A 22,535-nucleotide genomic window follows, 5' to 3' on the forward strand; every position below is an offset into this window, starting at 1 on the left:
AGGGCCAGACCACAACTCCTATTTTTTGTTCTCCTGATTGGTTAGTTCCTTTTGAGATCATGTGTGACGTGTCTGATTACGTGGTTGGAGCCATTCTTGTCCAGAAGATAAAACGACAATCTCGCGTCATTTATTATGCTACTAGGACCCTCGCTTATTTATTGGGCTCCAAGGTCGTCGTTTACTCAGACCATGCCGCCCTGCGGTACCTGATGAGTAAAAAGGATGCCAAACCATGTCTCATCTGTTGGATCATTTTGCTACAAGAATTTGATCTCGAGATTTGAGATAAGAGTGGATATGAGAGCTTTGTAGCAGATCATATGTCTAGACTAACATTGGGAACATCCACTAATCATGAACAGATTGATGATTCCTTTTCGAATGAGCAGCTCTTTCATGTCAAGCGTCTGCCCTGGTTCGCGCATATCATCAACTTTTTTGTGACCAGAGAGTACCTTATGCACTGGAACCGCAATGAGAGTGATTGATTTTTTTCATAGGTGAAGCACTATTACTAGGAGAAACTAGAGTTGTTTCAATTATGCTCGGATCAGATGATTCAGAGGTGTGTTCGCGAGGAAGAGTATGAGTTCATTCTATCCTTATGTCATTCCTTGGCTTGTGGAGGCCATTTTTTCAGTCGGAAGACCGCCGCAAAGGTCCTCCAGTCTGGATTTTGTTGGTCGACACTGCATAGAGATGCCCATGATTTTTGTAGGAGGTGCTTGCACTGCCAGCAGACATGGCACATCGCCAAGCGTGACATGATGCCCCTTCTTCCTATTTTGATTGTTGAGGTTTTTGATGTATGTGGCATTGAGTTTATGGGTCCTTTCCCGCCGGCATTCGGATTCATGTATATTTTAGTTGCGGTTGACTATGTCTCCAAGTGGGTCAAGGTCGTGGCCACCCGGACCAATGATCATAAAGAGGTGCTTTGATTTATCAAGCATAATGTCTTTAGTAGGTTCGGAGTCCCGAGAGCGATGATTAGTGTTAGTGGTACGCACTTACGAAATGTGCAAGTAGCTTCCTTACTTAGGAAGTAATCGGTACATCATCGGATTGCCACACCATACCACCCACAGACTAGTGGCCAGGTCGATGTCTCTAACAAGAAGATCAAGCAGATTCTTAAAAAGACAGTCCAGCTAGACTACAAGGACTGGTCCCAGTGCCTCGATGATGCCCTTTGGGCTTAAAGGACTGCTTTCAAGACTCTGATTGTCATGTCCCCATACCGACTGGTTTTTGGGAAACCATGCCACCTCCCTGTTCAGTTGGAGCATAAGGCATATTGGACTTTCAAAAAGTTCAATTTTGATATGGCTCAAGCTGGCGCTGAGAGAAAATTATAGTTAAGTGAGCTTGAGAAATTGCGCAATGAGGCCTACAAGAGTGCCAATATTTACAAGGCTCGAACCAATTATTTCCATGATCCACACATTATGAGGAAGCAGTTTGAGCCTGGTCAAAAGGTTTGCCTTTATCATTTGTGTCTCCATCTTTTTTCAGGGAAGCTGAAGTCCAGATGGGATGGACCGTTCATAGTTCATAGAGTTTTTTCACATGGAGCGATAGATCTTTTGGACCCTCGAACGGGCGCATTTTCAAAGTCAATGGGCAGCGGCTGAAGCCCTACATTTCTTATACTGTGGTGAGGCAAGACATTGAGGTTGTTGACCTCATGGATGAGTGAGGCCACACACAAGTTTGTATGTTGTATCTTTAGTAGGATTTAGTAGATGTTCATAAATGGTGTTTCTTTGTTTTGCTTTGCTTTCTTGTATCTCATGAGTATAATGTTAGATCAGGTATGCATTGTTGTGTAATTGTAGGACATGCATTCATATGTCATATCAGGTGACTTCTACTCTGTTCTCCCAATCATCTTGTTCTCATGTGCATTCACTTAGTTTCATACAAGCATGGGGGAGTGACACTGGGACAACGTCATTCAAGCATGGGGAAGGGTGTAGTTGCACACCCTAATGTTTTTGTCTACGTACTTGCACTTTTTATACATCAACTCACGAAAATTGAGCTTTTAAGGAATGAGTTTGAACTTATATGACTGTTTTACATAATCTAATGTTTTTAGAGAATTTTTAAACCCCACGAAAAAATTTTCTGACACGTATCTAGAAAAACCAGGGTTGTTTATGTGGATTTCAAAGAAATGACGATAGATGCATGTTAGAGTTTATATTGAATCATAAGTATGAATATGCACAATTTTATTTTTGAAATACTAAGCAAATGAACACAATTGAAATATGAGCTCAAAAAGTGAAAAGAGCATACATTTAGTTGTTTGATATTGTCGTATTCCCCAGTAGCTGGGCTCAGACACAAGTTGAAGTGTTTGATTTCCATGCTAAAAATGATAACGAAGGAAGTCACTTTTTTGTCAAAGTTGATATATGTGGCCTATTTTGTAGAGCCTGAGGGGTGTTTACACCTGGTGCTCTAAAGTCATCTGGCTTGGGAGCCACCGGCACGAAAGCCTGTTACATGAACTTTATAGAGAGATTAATAGATATTGACATTGCACATGACAGAGAGGGAGACTATACATAAACTATGAAAATAGAAGGTCTAGTGACTTGAGTGATTAAGTCTGAAGGGTACTTTATATCTGGTGTCGTAAGGTCGTCTGACCTAGAAGTCACTGACCCAAAGCTCATTACAAGGGTCATGAAAACACGAAATTTGATATAGTGCTCAACAAAAGAAAGAAAAGAAAAAGTGTAAAAAATTGAAAATTAAGAAAAAGAAAAAATTCACTGCTTAGAAGCAAATATTGAGAAAACCTGTGCAGAAAGCATATGAGTGAACATTAGCAAATAATAACATGTACTTATTTGAATTTACGAGAATAGAACATAAATGATTATGCTATTTAGAAAAATAAAAGAAAATATTTTATTTTGTGGTGGCAGGTAAAACACTCTAATCATGTTTTGATAATGTAATGACACGAAATATTTGTGAAAACGAACTCTATAATTGCCTAATGTTTTTTGAGGTTGAAATTTTTATGCATACATGAAAGAGATGTTTGTGGGTAGCATCACTGCAAACCCTCATGAGACGTTACTCGTCTACTGAGGTAACCCAGAGCTTGAAAGGGCTTGTTGCATATGTTAATGCAACCGTGATTCCTACGAAAGTGAGTTAGGCTTTTGTTTTGATTAGTTTAGCATTTGTGCTTTTTGCTTCAGTTTACTCAAGGACTAGCAAACGATAAGCATGGGGGTATTTGATCATGCATATATTTTATACTTTTATTCATCTTATTTTATGCATGCTCCATGTAAAAATTGATTAAAAAATCTATTTTTATCGTTAGTTTTGAGAAACAACATTGAAATTGAATTTATCAAAAAATCATGAATTTCAAGCTTTGCCCTGCATTTTTAGTGCTTTTATTAGTTTAGAATTTTTCTTAATTATATTTTAATTAGGTTAGGTTTTGATTAAATACTTTTAATTAGTTCAAGAAGTTTGATTTTCAGAAAATAAAACATGTTTTTCTAAACAATGTCTTTTTGGAAATTATTGAAAACTTTTGGACTTATTTTGAAAAATCGGTTTTAACCTAATATGAAACTAACCTAATGCTGGAACGACTAACACTAACATGATTTGGAACGTAAGCTACAAAAGATCACTGCATACTTGATGTCAAAACCGATAAAAAAACAGAAATAAATAACTAAAAAATGACCAATTGGCCCAACAAACTATTCTAGTTAATAGATCTAAATCGAATACGAACTAAAATTTTAACGTGCTATAGATTGAATTACATCTAAAACTACACAGGTCTGAAAAAAATAAATTACTCTATTCAATGCAAAAACTAATAACAGGAAAAACACTAAACTATCAAGAACCAGCACATGTTTTTTTTTTTACTTTTTATTTTTGTTTTCATGTAATAGAATGATATGCTATGCTATGCAGATCTATATGCACTACGCAATGACATAAAACAATAAAATTAAATATGATGTGATGCAATGGAATGCAATACCTAAAGAAGAGAAAAAAAAAAGAAAAGGAGAAAGAGGCAAACTGTGATTTGCTTTCGATGGAGGGATTGGGAAGAAGAGGAAGGTGATTCCAGCTGCGTGCACATGATCCCGACGAAGAAGAAGAGGCTTCCGATGAGGAAAGGATCTGAAGCGTGATGAAAAGGAGGGAGAAGAAGAAGAAGAGGAGAAATCGGCATTGAGAGAGAGGGGGCAAGAGAGAGAGAGAAGAGGGAGGCAAGATGGAGGGGGCATGTTTCCCTAGGCCAGAAAAAATGTTTCCTCTTTCTTGAACTATACTATTTATAATATAATATTAGGTTAAAACAGATTTTTCAAAATAAGTCCAAAAGTTCTCAATAATTTCCAAAAAGATCTTGTTTAGAAAAACATGTTTTATTTTCTGAAAATCAAACCTCCTGAACAAATTAAAATTATTTAATCAAAACCTAACCTAATTAAAATATAATTAAGAAAAATTCTAAACTAATAAAAGCACAAAAAACACAAGGCAAAGCTTGAAATTCATGATTTTTCGATAAATTCAATTTCAATGTTGTTTCTTAAAACTAACGATAAAAATGGATTTTTTAATCAATTTTTACATGGATCATGCATAAAATAAGATGAATAAAAGTATAAAACATATGCATGATCAAATAACCCCATGCTTATCGTTTGCTAGTCCTCGAGCAAACTGAAGCAAAAAGCACAAATGTTAAACTAATCAAAACAAAAGCCTAACTCACTTTTGTAGGAATCACGGTTGCATTTAGCATATGCAACAAGCCCTTTCAACCTCTGGGTTACCTCAGTAGACGAGTAAGGTCTCGTGAGGGTTTGCAGTGATGCTACCCACAAACATCTCTGTCTTGTATACATAAAAATTTCAGCATAAAAAAACATTACGCAATTATGGAGTTCGTTTTCACAAATATTTTGTGTCATTACATTATCAAAACATGATTAGAGTCTTTTACCTGCCACCACAGAATAAAATGTTTTCTTTCATTTTTGCAAATAGCATAATCATTTATGTTTTATTCTCGTAAATTCTAATAAGTACATATTATTATTTGCTAATCTTCACTCATATGTTTTCTGCACAGGTTTTCTCAATATTTGCTTCTAGGCAGTGAATTTTTTCTTTTTCTTGATTTTCAATTTTTCACACTTTTTATTCTGTTTCTTTTGTTGAGCACTATATCAAATTTCAAGTTTTCATTACCCGTGTAATGAGCTTTAGATCAGTGACTCCTAGGTCAGATGACCTTAGGGCACCAGATATAAAGCACCCTTTAGACTTAATCGCTCAAGTCACTAGACCTTCTATTTTCATAGTTTATGTATAGTTTGTCTCTCGGTCAAGTGCAATGTCAACATCTATTAATCTCTCTATAAAGTCCATGTAACGGGCTTTCAGGTCATTGGCTCCCAAGCCAGACGGCTTTAGAGCACCAGTTGTAAACACCCCTCAGGCTCTACAAAATAGGTCACATATATCAACTTTGACAAAGAAGTGACTTCCTTCGTTATCATTTTCAGCATGGGAATCAAACACTTCAACTTGTGTCTGAGCCCAGCTACTAGGGAATACGACAATATCAAACAACTAAATGTATGCTCTTTTCACTTTTTGAACTCATATTTCAATTGTGTTCATTTGCTTAGTTTTTCAAAAATAAAATTATGCATATTCATACTTATGATTCAATATAAACTCTAACATGCATCTATCATCATTTCTTTGAAATCCACATAAACAACCATTGTTTTTCTAGATACGTGTCAGAAAATTTTTTCGTGGGGTTTAAAAATTCTCTAAAAACATTAGATTATGTAAAACAGTCATATAAGTTCAAACTCATTCCTTAAAAGCTCAATTTTCGTGAGTTGATGTATAAAAAGTGCAAGTACGTAGAGAGAAACATTAGGGTGTGCAACTACACCCTTCCCCATGCTTGAATGACATTGCCCCAATGGCACTCCCCCATGCTTGTATGAAACTAAGTGAATGCACATGAGAACAAGATAATTGGGAGAACAGAGTAGAAGTCACCTGATATGACATATGAATGCACGTCCTACAATTACACAATAATGCATACCTGATCTAACATTATACTCATGAGATACAAGAAAGCAAAGCAAAACAAAGAAACACCATTTATGAACATCTACTAAATCCTACTAAAGATACAACATACAAACTTGTGCGTGGCCTCACTCATCCATGAGGTCAACAACCTCAATGTCTTGCCTCACCACAGTATCAGAAATGTAGGGCTTCAGCCGCTGCCCATTGACTTTGAAAATGCTGCCCGTTTGAGGGTCCAAAAGATCTATCGCTCCATGTGAAAAAACTCTAAGAACTATGAACGGTCCATCCCATTTGGACTTCAGCTTCCCCGGAAAAAGATGGAGACGCGAATGATAAAGCCAAACCTTTTGACCAGGCTCAAACTGCTTCTTCATAATGTGCTGATCATGGAAATAATTGGTTCGAGCCTTGTAAATCTTGGCACTCTCGTAGGCCTCATTACGCAATTTCTCAAGCTCACTTAACTGGAATTTTCTCTCAGCGCCAGCTTGGGCCATATCAAAATTGAACTTTTTGATAGTCCAATATGCCTTATGCTCCAACTCAACAGGGAGGTGGCATGGTTTCTCAAAAACCAGTCGGTATGGGGACTTGACAATCAGAGTCTTGAAAGTAGTCCTATAAGCCCAAAGGCATCATTGAGGCACTAGGACCAGTCCTTGTAGTCTGGTTGGAATGTCTTTTCAAGAATTTGCTTGATCTTGTTGTTAGAGACATTGACCTGGCCACTAGTCTGTTGGTGGTATGGTGTGATCCGATGATGTACCGAGTACTTCTTAAGGAAGGAAGCTACTTGCACATTTCAGAAGTGTGTGCCACCATCACTAATCATCGCTCTCGGGACTTTGAACCTACTAAAGATATTATTATGCTTGATAAATCGAAGCACTTCTTTATGATCATTGGTCTGGGTGGCCACGGCCTCGACCCACTTGGAGACATAGTCAACCGCAACTAAAATATACATGAATCCGAATGCCGGCGGGAAAGGACCCATAAACTCAATGCCACATACATCAAAAACCTCAACAATCAAAATAGGAAGAAGGGACATCATGTCACCCTTGGTGATGCACCATGTCTGCTGACAGTGCAAGCACCTCCTACAAAAATCATGGGCATCTTTATGCAGTGTCGGCCACCAAAATTCAGACTGGAGGACCTTTACGACGGTCTTCTGACTGAAAAAGTGGCCTTCACAAGCCAAGAAATGACAGAAGGATAAAATGGAGTCATACTCTTCCTCGGGAACACACCTCTGAATCATCTGATCCGAGCATAATCGAAACAACTCTAGTTTCTTCCAGTAATAGTACTTCACCTGTGAAAAAAATCGATCTCTCTCATTGCGGTTCCAGTGCGCAGGGTACTCTCTAGTCACCAAAAAGTTGATGATATGCGCGAACAAGGGCAGACACTTGACATGAAAGAGCAGCTCATTCGAAAATGAATCATCAATTTGTCTCTGATTAGTGGATGTTCCCAATTTTAGTCTAGACAAATGATCTGATACAAAGCTCTCATATCCACTCTTGTCTTGAATCTCGAGAACAAATTCTTCTAGTAAAAGGATCCAACAGATGAGACGCGGTTTGGCATCCTTTTTACTCATCAGGTACCGCAGAGCGACATGGTCTGAGTAAACGACGGCCTTGGAGCCCAATAAATAAGAGAGGGTCCTAGTAGCATAATAAATGACTCGAGATTGTCGTTCTATCTTCTGGACAAGAATGTCTCCAACCACGTAATCAGACACATCACACATGATCTCAAAAGGAACTAACCAATCAGGAGAACAAAAAATAGGAGTTGTGGTCTGGCCCTCCTTTAGAGACATAAATGCCTTCAAACAAGCATCATCAAAGACAAATGGCTGGTCTTTCGACAACAGATCGCACAACGGCCTAGAAATCCTACTAAAATCATTAATGAACCGCCGATAGAAACATGCATGCCCTAAGAATGAATGCACTTGCCACACAAAGGTCGGTGGTGATAATCTAACAATGGACTCTACATTGGCCTTATCGACCTCAATCCCTTTCTCAGACACAATATATGCCCAAGAACAATCCCATGTTGAACCATGAAATGACTCTTCTCCCAACTGAGCACAAGATTTGTCTCCCTACAACATTGAAGCACACGGGATAGCTTCTGGAGACAATCAATAAAGGAAGAGCCATAGATTAAAAAATCGTCTATGAAAATCTCAAGGACGTCATCCATCATATGCGAGAAGATCGCCATCATGCACCGCTGAAATGTTGTTGCGACATTGCAGAGCCCGAACGACATTCTTCTATAAGCAAATGTGTTATATGGGCAGGTGAATGTTGTCTTCTTCTGGTCCCCGGGATGGACGGCCACTTGATTGTATCCTGAATAACCATCCAGGAAACAAAAATACTATTGGCATGTAAGTCTCTCTAAGATTTGGTTGATGAACGATAAAGGGAAGTGATTCTTCCTAGTTGCATTATTCAACTTCCTATAGTCTATGCACACTCGCCATCTTGTGGTAGTCCTCATGGGAACACTTTCTCCTTTGTCATTTATCTCTACGGTGAGCCCAGATTTCTTGGGGACAACCTGGGTGGGGCTCACCCACTGACTATCAAAGATGGGATAAATGATTTCCGCATCCAACTATTTGAGTACTTCCTTCACCACCTCCTTCATATGGGGATTTAGTCTCATTTGTGCCTCTCTGGACGGTTTAGTACCCTTCTCCAAGATAATCCTATGCATGCAAAAGGAGGGGTCTATCTCCTTCAGATCCGCCACCGACCATCCAATCACCTCTTTATACTCATGTAGGACCTATAAAAGCTGACACTCTTGGGTGTTAGTCAGGTCTGCAGAAATGATAACAGGGAGAGTCTGATTCTTGCCTAAAAAGGCATACTTGAGTGAAGCCGGTAAGGGCTTCAACTCTAGCTTTGGTGGACTCTCAATGGATGGTCAGGATGGCTTTTCTGTCAACTCCAGAAGTGGTTCGAAGTGTCAGGTCCAACCTAAGTCGCCTACCTGACTCTCTATCGACTCATGGCAATCTTCTCTGAGTGATTCATCAACCTCCTTCTGAGGTGGATCACTCAACAACCAAACATGTTCCGCTTCTACCAAGTCCTGAATGAAATCAAGCTTGAAAGAAGCCTCATCGTCGGTAGGCCCCATCGCCGCATGAAAAATGTTCAGCCTCATCTTTTTGTTGCTAAATGAGACATCCATCGCTCCTGTGCGACAATTAATGCACGCAATGGCGGTTGCCAGGAAGGGACATCTAAGAATGATGGGGGTCTGTCGCATATCATCCACTCCCTCCATATCTAGAATGATGAAGTCGACAGAGAAGTAGAAGTCCTCCACCTTGACCATAACATCTTCAAGAATCCCTCGTGGGACCTAGATTGATCTATCTATAAGTTGTAGAGTCATAGGCATTAGCTTTATCTCCTTTAGTTTGAACTTATCATAAAAGAAACTCGGCAAGATATTGACACTTGTTCCAAGGTCGAGCAACGCACTCTCAATAGTGATGTCTCCTATGACACACAAAATAATCAGAGTCCCTAGGTTCTTGAGCTTTGGTGGGGTTTGGTGCTGCAACATCGCACTCACCTGCTCTTTGAAGTATATCTTCTTTGGCACTTGGGACTGCAACTTCCTTTTCTGCGTGCAAAGCTCTTTTAGAAACATTGCGTATGCAAAGACTTGCTCGATGGCGTCGAGCAATGGTAGGTTTATCTGAACGTGCTTGAATATCTCAAGCATCTCTTGCATGTTCACTCCATACTTGCTCAACGACTTTGGTCTCTCTAACGCCTCAAGAAAGGGAGCTTTGGGGGTATATGACTTTGAAGGCTCAGGTGGAAAATCCCTCTCACTTTCCTGAGGAGGGGCGGTAGGTACAGGTTGTGTCTCACTCGTTCTCTCTCTTTCTTCTACAACCTCCCTCGCTTGGTATTGCTTCTCATTCCTTAGGGTGATTACCGCTTGAATCTGCTCTTGATGGGCATCTGTCATATGCAGGCCATGCATCGGCTCCTTACCCCTAGGCTTCACAACCGGTTGGCTATGTAAAGCCCCCTCACTTTGCCTGCTAAGTGCCTCAACGAGTTGTCCCATTTGCGTCTCAAGCTTTGCAATAGAATGCATATGGTAGCTCAGATTCTCCTTGATATCCGACAAGGCTTGCAGCATCTTGTCCTCAAAGGATTGGCTGGACGAAGTCTCCTAGGACTGGGGTTGACTATAAGTAGGCTGGGCTGAAGGGTAACTAGGTCTCTGAAATCCAGGCGCATAACCGCCTTGCCTGGGTTGGCTTTGAGAAGGATTAGGGGGTTGGGCTTGTGGATTTTTCCATGAGAAATTGGGATGGTTCTGCCAGCCTGGGTTATATGTACTGGAATATGGATGGGGTGCGGGCCAAGCGAAACTCTGCATCATCTGAGCTTGCTCCTAGACAAACTCAGGGTATTGTGGCGTTGTGGGGCAATCAACAACATGGTGTGAAGTGCTAGCACATAACACACACACCTGCATGGAAGGAGAGGGACCCAACAACAGCTGATCCAATTTCTATGACAGTTGGTTGACCTTGTTTTGCAACTCAAGGTGCATCTCTATCTCGAATATACCAGCCTTCTTTGTGCCATCCTGCGCAGGTGTGGCCCTCTCAGATCGTGAAGCAGAAGCAGTGTGCATCGAGTTCTCGCTCAGGGTCTCAAAAAGATCATATGCTTCATCTTCACTTTTGAGCATAAAAGTGCCCCCATAGGCAGCGTCAACCATTTGATGGTTCTTCTCAGTGAGACCGTCATAAAAATATTGCACCAGTTGTCAGTGGGGCACCTGGTGGTGGGGACACCTGTGGAGAAGATCTTTTATCCTCTTCCACGTTTCATAGAACATTTCTCCGTCGATCTGCAACAAAGTGGTGATGGCTTTTGGATATTGGTTCATCTTACCAATTGGGAAGAATTTCTTTAGGAACTCCCTTTGTATATGTTTTCAAGTAGTAATTTGAACCATATCGAGAGCATTCAACCAATGTTTGGCTTAATACTTGTGGGAGAAGGAGAATAGCATCTACCTTAATGTGTCATCTTCAAAATTATTGATCTGCACTGTAGAGCAGATCTCGAGGAATTCGTTGAGATGACGGTATGGGTCTTCGTTGCTAAGGCCATAAAAGGGGGGTAACATCTGAATGACACTGGCCTTGATATAAAAATAGTTAACTCCCACATCAGGTCTTGTGATGCAGAAGGTGGAAGTGTATGTGTTGGGCATGAAGTACTCCCTAAGGGGACGGATCAATTCCTGATCTTCAGCCATGAAATTAGATCGATGGGCTCTCCTAAAGAAGGACTCGGGATCCTCAACAAACTCAGCAAGCTTGGGGTCAAGCGAGCGTCGCTCATGAATGCACTAAAGGGTAGACCAGTGCAGCAACCATCCTAGACACTCTTTTTCTATCTACCTAATGTGCTAAGCGGACAAACCACAAAGCGAGTAAAAAGAACAGAAGCAGAAAGGCAGGAAATAAACAAACACCACACAATTGCACTCGACAGGGATTTTGCAGAAAATGAACTCTATGAGCACAATACCAATCATGTGCAGTTACCTCTAAGGGTATCCTAATGGGTGGTCTGTGCAAGAAAAGTAAATTGATCTCTACGGTGTGCAAACACATGGTTCTATACCTAATTACAGAAAGCAAACTAAGTAATCCTAAATATGAACAGGGAAAGTAAACTAAACAGTCCTAATTAAAGACAGAAAGTAAACTAGCAACTTAAATAACGTAAACAAATAATGGCAATAAAGTGAATACTTGTATCACTCGTCGTTGCCCGGCAACGGCACCAAAATTTGGTGTAAGTTTTGGAAAACCCTTTTTAAAACGATAATTTTCAATTAAAATCCAGTGAAAGCCAAACGCCGAAAATATAAAAACTGGCTCGCACGAGTGGTGGAGTTCAAGTCGATCTCAGGGAATGGGAAATACTTGTATCCAAACACACAACTATGCTACTCTTTATTGCCAAAATAAAAAAAAATAAATTAATTAAATAAGTAAATCACTCAAGAGTAGTATTGCCCTACGTAGAGGGCTTAAACAAATAAAAGAATAAAAAGGCCTTATTATAAACTCAATGAATTGAATTGAATGAAATAAAAGCCTAATCTAAAAAGAATCAGTGCTTGAGTTCTTGTTGTGGTCCCTTTGTCCCTTGCTTCAATCTTATTTATGTTCTTCCTCTAAGGGCTCCCATGAAGGGCACTTCTGAGGGTCTAAGGGTCCCTTGAGGGGACTTTAAGGGCACGAAAAGGGCTCTATCGCATGTTCCAATGCTTTCCTGCAAGAATCAAAAACATAAAATGCAGCAAAACGAAGAAAACTAAACTAATTCTAAACTTAACTAATTATAAATTCAGCAAAACAAGATCTAACTAACTAAACACACTACTAAAAGACGAAATAGTGAAACTACCTAACAACTAAGCAATCAAGGGCTAACTATTGAAAACAATTTATGAGATTTCAACTATGTAACTAAGAACAAGAAAATTGTACATCAAGAATTAAAACTATCTAACCTAACTAGCTAAATGACAAAAGAAAATAACACTAATTAAGTATTAACAAACATTAACAAGAACTACTGTTGTACATAACTTAATGATTAACCTATAGTGCTAGAATATCAATTTAAGCTAAACTACTCAAATGAAATAACGAAAAGCAAGCAAAGGAATCGACTAACAATGTTTTTTAAGAAAACACTATTCTAATTCTAACTAATGACTACCACAAATGAGTCTGATTGTAACTAGAGAACTATGATAAAAAAGAACCAAAAATTTTTACAACACACTATACTAAAAAATGCTAAGAAGAATTTGACTAAAACAACTCTACTGAATCTAGCAAACCAATTATTTTATACTAATGACATTAAACATAAATAAACAATTAGTTAAGCATGCTAACTATAGGACTAAGTTGTTGTACTAACAGATTGAACACAAAAAGGAATATTATCTAAACGGGCTGAAATGAATCCTACAAAAAAAACGATAATCACTAGACTAACCTAAATAATCAACTACAACTATTGAAACAATGAAAACAAATTAAGAATATGAATTAACTACGAACTGAAACTAACCTAATGTTGGAACGACTAACGCTAACATGATTTGGAACGTAAGCTACAAAAGATCACTGCATACTTGATGTCAAAACCGATAAAAAAAAGCAGAAATAAAAAACTAAAAACTGACCAATCGGCCCAACGAACTATTCTAGTTAATAGATCTAAATCGAATACAAACTAAAAATTTAACGTGATACAGATTAAATCACATCTAAAACTACAGGGGTCTGAAAAAAATAAATTACTCTATTCAATGCAAAAATGAATAACAGGAAAAAAACTAAACTATCAAGAACCAACACACAATTTTTTTTTACATTTTATTTTTGTTTTCAGGTAATAGAATGATTTGCTATGCTATGCAGATCTAAATGCATGATTCAAAGACATAAAACAATAAAATGAAATTTGATGTGATGCAATGGAATGCAATACAATACGTGAAGAAGAGAAAAAAAAAAGAAAAGGAGAAAGAGGCAAACCGTGATTTGCTTTCGATGGAGGGATTGGGAAGAAGAGGGTGGTGATTCCAGCTGCGTGCACACAATCCCGACGAAGAATAAGAGGCTGCTGATGAAGAGAGGATCTGAAGCTTGATGAAAAGGATGGAGAAGAAGAAGAAAAGAGAGAAGAAATCGGTTTTCAGAGAGAGGGCAAGAGAGAGAGAGAAGAGGGAGGCAAGATGGAAGGGGTGTGTTTCTCTAGGCTAAAAAAATATCTTTTCTTTGCTGAACTATACTATTTATAATATAATATTAGGTTAAAACAGATTTTTCAAAACAAGTTCAAAAGTTTTCAATAATTTCCAAAAAAACCTTGTTTAGAAAAACATGTTTTATTTTCTGAAAATCAAACTTCCTAAACTAATTAAAATTATTTAATCAAACCCTAACCTAATTAAAATATAATTAAGAAATTTTCTAAACTAATAAAAGCACTAAAAACGCAAGGCAAAACTTGAAATTCATGATTTTTTGATAAATTCAATTTCAATGCGGTTTCTCAAAACTAACGATAAAAATGAGTTTTTTAATCAATTTTCACATGGATCATGCATAAAATAAGATGAATAAAAGTATAAAATGTATGCATGATCAACAACTCAACGAACAAGGTTGAGAGATGTTGTTTTTCACGGTGCAATACTTTTTGGTCTCCGTGTACTTTCCGGTCTCTGTGTATTCTGTCATCTAAAGGTCATTCTTTGTTTTGACATTTACCAAGTAGTTTTCATCTTAGCTGATATGGCTTCTTGAATTCTCCTCCTTTCTCATGATTTTACTGATCAAGATATGTTTCTGTTGTGCAGAATATTCACAAAGTTAAAAAGGTGAAATGCCCAGTTCTTGTAATACATGTGAGTGCTTTGCTCTTTAAATTTTCTAAGCTTGACTTCATTCTGTATGAAATATATGAAGTTTAAAAAGAAAAATTTGAATGAGTTCAATTTATATGAATTGTAGGAACATGAATTCAAATTCAAAAAGTCTTTGTATATATCTGAGGTTGCTTTTCTTTTTATCACAATGGCTACCTACCACAGATTCACACGTGAACTTTGAGAAATGATGTTTGATGAAAAGGAAGTGATGTAGCTAAAAGCTTTTCTGTAATGCAATCCAAAATTTTGCTGGTAAAGGGAAAGGTGACTTGCATCTTTTTTATTTTATGCACTTTTGCTCAGTTTCATCTCTAAACCAGGTAACCTATAGGTCATAGATCTTCCAGACTTTCTTTTTTGAGTCAGAGTCTTTTATTTTTATTTTTTTTACTATTTGCCATTTTTACTGGCACACTAAATAAGTGCGTCTGTAAAGGCTAAAAGCACAACGAAGCAGATTTTCACTGGTGTTGAGATTCCGCCAGTGAAAATTCTTTTGTTGTGCTTACAGAATCTTCACTGCCACAAGTTTGCGCCAGGGAAAATATTTTACTGGTGTAGAATTTGCGCTAGTAAAAATCTTTTTAACTAGCTAATGTAAATTGTGCCAGTTAAATATATTACTGTGAGACCTTTATTGGCACTACTTCTGGCGCAAGTTTGTGCCAGTAAAGGTTTTCACTGGTGCTATTCCTGCGCCTGTAAAACCCTTTTTCTTTGTAGTGAAACTTCTTTGTCCCGCCTTTGAAGCACCTTCAATTGCTTCTCTCATTCATCCAGATCTTTAAACCTCGCCAAGCGTTTTGGTTTGCTCCATTCTATAAGTTTACTTTGCACAAACCCAAGCTTATTCTCTTGGCAGCCCATCTACCCCCACTAGAAGCCGAGTTCCACCATTCCTCTATAAGAGCCAAGAAATCCTGCTCCCTTGACCACCAATTTTTCATTCAAAAAACAGTAAATCGTTCTCCCCTCCCACCCCGTGAGAGCCAAATCGAAGAATGATCCGCCAATGTACACATGTTGTGTAGTCTTTGGAGCATATTTGAAGTGACAAGAAATCTATCAGGTTACCTTATCATCAGCAGTACCCTCTTGTTTGATAATGTAAAACGTGATCCTTGCATTGGGAGGTTGGATAATTGAACCGCATCCAAGAACACTACAAACCTTCGCATATTCTTAGTGCAGATTTGTGTTTGATTGGAGTCTTCCAATTGAAGAATAGAATAAAAATCACCACCAATACACCAATTCAAAGACATCGAAGGCCCCCAAGTCCTGTTTAATATTGTGTAATTCGCTCAAAAAATCCTTCTTAAGGACATTAGTGCATGGGCCATAAACCATGGTGAGGAGGAAAGCATTCATGAGCGAGAAGAATACCGATATAGAGAACCTTCCCATATGAGCAATGATGCCTTGTAATCCATCCTTCCAAGCCATTAGAATAACCCCGGACCAGGCCAATTGATGGGTGAAAGACAGAAGTGCAGCCTCTCCACAAGCCTTCCATGAATGAGCGATCAATTTCCACCATTTTTGTCTCTTTGTTGCAAATGATATTTGAACAGTGTTAGCACACACATTGGATCTTGTAACTAAATCCAAAAAGGCTAGTGAGCACAATCAACATTCAGACCCGACTCAGCCAAATGGCATGAAGGATCGAGATGATAATCACGTTTAGGGATTGTGCTTTCACTGAATGTTGCCGAAAATCGTTGGCATTTCACAGTTCATTACTGGAAATCAGTGAAAATTGATAATCACTATTATCTAATTTCCGGCAAGGGTCATTTTGAATATCAAGAGCTATTTGACAGATTGGATTAAATTGAAAGTAGAAATTACTGTTGATTAAGTGTTTATCTTTAGATTTGAATTTGCTGAATGTCTGGAATTCTAATTAGCATGATTTGAAATGTTACTAAGTTTTTGATAAAATGTTATAAAGTGTTAGCTGTTGTTAGGTAAATTGTTCATTGATTTGTTATTTGTTTAGTTACATAGATATAAGTATGTTGTAATTAGTTTAAGTAATTGTTAGCATTAGTGTGATTCGGTAACTGTTAGTCATTTAGTTGCTCCTTAGTTAATTAGAAATTAGTTTTACTTAGTTAAGAAAATGTTGTCAGTTAGTTTTTTATTTTAAATTTAGTTCTTAAAATTGTTTAGTGAATTACAGTCATAGTATTTTTAGCATTTAAATAAGTTGTTTAGTATAGTTTCTATTTCTATATCTTGTACTGCTCGTGTTCATTTTATTTGTGCAGGATAGCACAGAATTGGAGCGGAAGCGATTACGTGACACGGAAGGGTGCAAGAGTAGAAGCTTCTTTTTACTTTTCAGTTTAGAATTAGGAATTTGATTCTGGGTTTGTAAATATTGCTTTTTACGCCCTCTGCGAAGGGTATTCATTTGTTGTAATAGTTAGTTATTTTTACTTTTCTCATACATTTTACATTTAATAATACGGCAATAAAGAATAGTTTAGATTTGTGTGTTTGAATACGACATATTCCTGTTTCCTGAGTTCAACCCGATCTCATCCACTAGTGAGAACCGGTTTTTATTATTTGATGTATGATTTTTACATGTTTTACATGTAGAAATCTTTTCAAAATTACAATGATTCAAAAGAAGACATCAAATTTTTGGCGTCGTTGCCGGGGAACGGCGAAATACTAGTATTCACTTTATTGCCTAGTATTTCTTTGCATTTAGGTTTAGAACCACGTATGTGCATATTGTAAAGACGAGCTTACTTTTTTGCACAGCCTACCTACTAGGATCCCCTTAGAGGTGACTGTGTACGATTGGTACCGTACACATAGATTTCATATTTCTTTTGCATAATCTTTGTTGTGTGCAACTGCGTGGTGTTTGTTTAGTTTTGTTGTTTTTAGTTTACTCGCTTTGTGGTTTGCGTGGTTTGGCCGCTAGCACGGTAGTTAGGTAGAAAACCCAAAAATTAGGACATGTGCTACACCGGTCTACTTCGAGGTGTATACACAGGCACATCACTCGACCCGAGCTAATTGAGTCCTGAGTTTCTTGTTAGAAGAACTACTCATCCTATCACCATGGTCGAAAATCGGTCGTTGTTTCGTACCCTTAAGGAGTACTTCATGCCCACCATATACACTCCCACCTCCTGCATCACGAGACCTGATGTAGGAGCCAATCAATTTGAAATAAAGGCCAGTATCATTCAAATGCTATCATCCTTTCATGGTCTTAGCAACGAAGACCCATATAGTCATCTTGATGATTTTCTGAAGATCTGCTCGACAGTGCGGATCAACAACTTTGGAGATGACGCATTAAGATTGACGTTGTTTTCATTCTCTCTTAAAGATAAAGCTAAGCATTGGCTAAAGGCTCTCGATATGGTTTAGATTACCACTTGGGAAGGAATGCAGCGCGAGTTCCTTAAAAAGTACTTCCCAATTGGTAAGACGAATCAGTTTCGTAAAGCCATAATCAGTTTCTCGCAAATTAAGGGAGAACAATTCTACGAGACTTGAGAGAGGATGAAAGATCTTCTCTGCAAGTGTCCCCACCACCAGGTGTCTCGCTGGCAATTGGTGCAGTATTTTTACGATGGCCTAACCAAGAAGGATAGGCAAATAGTGGATTCGTCATGTGGGGGCACATTTATGCTCAAAAGTGAGGATGAAGCATGGTCACTTTTTGAGACATTGAGAGAGAATTCGATGCACCATGCGACAGCCTCACGGTTCGATAGGGTTGCACCTGCACAGGATAGCATTAAGAAGGCAGGCATTTTCGAGTTAGGGATGAACCTTGAGTTGAGCAACAAGGTAGACCAACTGTCCCAGAAATTAGATCACTTTTTGTTGGGTCCCTCTCCTGCCATGCAGATGTGCGCGTTATGTGCGAGTCTTGCACACCATGTCTTCTAGTGCCCAGTTGCGCCACAGTACCTTGAGTTTGTCCAAGAGCAAGCTCAGATGGCTCAAAACTTTGTTAGGCCCGCACCCAATCCATTTTTCAACACTTATAACCCAAGCTGGCGAAACCATCACCATTTCTCATGGCGCAACTCACAGATCCAACCCCCTAACCCTTCTCAGAGTCAATCCAGTCAAGGCGGTTGTGCGCCTGGATTTCAGAGATCCAGTTATCCCCCAGCTCAACCTGTTTATACTTATCCTCAGTCTCATGAGCCTTTGCATAGTCAGTCCTTCAAGGACAAGATGCTACAAGCATTTTCTGATATTAAGGCGAATTTAAGCTCGCATAACCAGTCTATTACAAAATTAGAGACTCAAATGGGGCAGCTCGCCGAGGCGCTTAGCAGGCGAAGTGAGGGGACACTGCCTAGCCAGCCTATTGTCAACCCTAGTGGAAAGGAACCCATGCATAGCTTGCATCTGACATATACACATCAAGAGCTGGCTCAAGTAGTAACCCTTAGGAGTGGCAAGCAGTACCAAGCGAGGGAGGTTGCATAAGAAAAAGAGAAGATAAGTGAGAAGCAGTCTGTCCCTAATGTTTTACCTCAGGAAAGCGAGAAGGTTCTTCCATCTGAGCCTTCACCATCCTATATTCCCAAAGCCCCCTTTCCTGAGGTGTTAGAGAAACCGAGAGCACTAGGTAAGTCCGGAGTGAACATGCAAGAGATGTTTGAGATATTCAAGCACGTTCAAATAAACATTCCCTTACTAGATGTCATCCAGCAAGTTCCTGCATATGCAAAGTTCTTCAAAGAGCTTTGTACGCAGAAAAGGAAGTCGAGGTTCTATGTGCAGAAAAAGATTTATTTGACTGGGCAGCTGAGCGCAGTATTGCAACACCAAACCCCACCTAAGCTCAAGGACTCAGGGACTCCTATCATCTCATGTGTCATAGGAAACATCATTGTTGGGCGTGCATTGCTCGACCTTGGGAAAAGTGTTAACATCTTACCGGGTTTCTTTTATGACCAATTTGGATTGAAAGAGATGAAACCTACACCTATGACTCTTCAGCTTGCAGATAGATCGATCAAGGTCCCAAGAGGGATACTTGAAGATGTTTTAGTCAAGGTGGAGGATTGTTATTTCCTTGTCGACTTCGTGATATTAGATATGGAGGGAGCTGATAACCTACAACAGACCCCTATTATTCTCGGTCGCCCCTTCCTAGCTACCACCAACGCGTGCATTAATTGCCGCACTGGTGCAATGGATGTGTCATTCGGAAATAGGAAGATGAGGCTGAACATTTTTTGTGCTGCTATGGGGCCTGCTATTGAGGAGGCTTCTTTCGAGGTTGATGTCATTCAAGACCTCGTAGAAGCAGAATATGCTTGGTTATTGAGTGATCCACCTCAGGAAAAGGATAAGGAATCACTCGAAGAGGATCACCTAGGATTACTTGAGAATCAGATAGGTGATTTGAGTTGGATCGGGCACGTCGATTCATTTAGAGGTAGACGGGATGGGAACACAGTGCGCAGTGTTACAGATGACACTATTTTTCATAGAGAGCCCGATTGAGCCTGACTTCATGTCCATTGATCTCATGAACGATGAAGGTTTTTCCAGGGATCCGTCTGGCTGGGGACGTGAAACTTAGCGCTTTATGGGAGGCAACCCATATTTTGTACAGTATTATATTCGCTTTTAGGATTTATAGATTTTATTTGGTTTTATTTTTCGTTTTCTATCTCTTTCTATGAGTTTTATGTTTTGTCATGTATACATTTCATTTATTTCATTCATAGAACGTGCATTTTTAATTCATGTCAAGTCATTCTACTCTTTTCCCTTATTTATTTCCTCTCATGTGCATTCACTTAGTTTCATATAAGCATGGGGGAGTGTCACTGGGACAGTGTCATTCAAGCATGGGGGAGGGTGTAGTTTGCACACCTTGATATTTATGTTTACGTTCTTGCACATGTTTACGTATCTCTCATGAAAAGTAGATTTTTAAAGAAAGAGTTTGAACTTATATGAATGTTATTTCAAATCTGATGTTTTTAGAGGATTTTTAAGCCCCATGAAAAAAATTTCTGACATGGATCTAAAAATTATGGTTGTTTATGCGGATTTCGAAGAAATGATGATAGATACATGTTAGAATTTATTTTCAATCGCAAATATGAATATGCACAGTTCTATTTTTGAAAAACTAAGCAAATGAACAAAAGCGTAAAAAAGAGCTCAAAAGAGAAAGAAAAAGCATGTGTTAGGTTGTTTGGATAATTTCACAATCCTTAGTAGATGGGACTTAGATGTAAGTTGAAACTTTTGGATTCCATTTCAAAAAGGATAGTGGAAAACTTCATGATCCTAAGTAGCTGAGAACATATATAAGTTGAAATGTTTGACTCTCACGTTACAAAGGTGAATGAAGGAAGTCATTTTTATGTCTTAGTTGATATCTTTTGATATGCATTGAAAAAGTATAGAAGATATTGACATCGCACGAGGCATAAAAGCAGACCACACGCAAGCTATAAGAGAAGAATGAATGCGCAAAAAGAAAAAGAAAAAGCGTGAAAAAAATGAAAAATCAAGAAAAAAGCTTAAAAAGAAAGAAAAGTTCAATGCTTAGAAGTGTGATTGAGAAAATCTGTGCAGAAAACATATGAGTGAGGATAAGTAAATAATAACTTGTTTTTATTGGATTTTCTAAGAATAAAACATAAATAATTTTGCTATTTAGAAAAGCGAAAGAAATTCTTTTTTTGTGGTGGTATATAAAAGACTCTAATTATGTTTTGATTTTTTTTGTAAAACGAAATATTTGTTAAAAAAAAGTCTTTAATTACCTACTACTTGTGAAGATGTGTAATATTATGCATACATGACAGAGATGTTTGTGGGTAGCATCACTGCAAACCCTCACGAGACCTTACTCGTCCACTGGGGTAACTCAGGGGTTGAAAGGACTTGTTGCATGAGCTAAATGCAACCGTGATTCCTACGAAAGTGAGTTAGGTGATAGTTTTCATTTCATACATTTGTCTAGTTTGCTCGAAGACTAGCAAAACATAAGCATGGGGGTATTTGATCATGCATATATTTCAGAGTTAATTAACATTAAAATATGCATGATTTCATGAGAAAAGGAATTAAAAACCCAATTTTATGCTAGTTTTCAGTAAATAAGTTAAAATGATTTCAAAATAGAAAATGTATGAAAAATAGCTTTATTTTTATATTTTTAGGCATATTTTAGTTTTTGGCTTAAATGTAGTAGGTTAGTTTTTTAGAATATAGTTAGTTTTAAAACATAAGTTGAAATGAGGTTTATTGTAAATATTTTTTAAGTAGTAGTCTTTATATTAGAGTAGTTTAGTTTAATTTTGAGGTTTTTAGCAATTAAAGTTTTTAAAACAGTATTTTTTAAATTTTTTAAAAAATAAAACAAATTTGTTCAAACCGGTTTGCCCTCTTTAAAAATCGACAGAGGGGGAAATTTTCCCCCGTCTTCCCATTTGCGCCTGAGCCTCCTCTTCTCCTTCTTTTCTCTCTCTTCCCTCTCTTCTCACCCTTCTCCACCATTGTCGGCACTTCTTGACCTTCCATCCCCTTCTCCCTCTTTCTCTGCTGATCTTCCAGCCAATGGTGGTGGAAAACCTTCAGTCCGGCAACGGCGTGAGCGGTGGAGACCGCCTTCTCTTCTAATCCCTCTGGTTACGGTAAGATCCTCTGTATCTTCTTATTCTTCTTCTTCTTTTTCTTCAAATTAATTATCTTCTCCTTCTTCTTTTCAATTAGATTCGGTAGTTCTGTTGTGTTTCAGAAAAATGAAAAGGAAAATAAAAAGATCGCACTCTTTATTTTGTAATTTCTGTTTTGATTTTGTTCATTCTAAAATT

This window comes from Nuphar pumila, chromosome 2, assembly GCF_984573655.1.
Source record: "Nuphar pumila chromosome 2, dmNupPumi1.hap1.1, whole genome shotgun sequence".
Taxonomy (NCBI): Eukaryota; Viridiplantae; Streptophyta; class Magnoliopsida; order Nymphaeales; family Nymphaeaceae; genus Nuphar; species Nuphar pumila.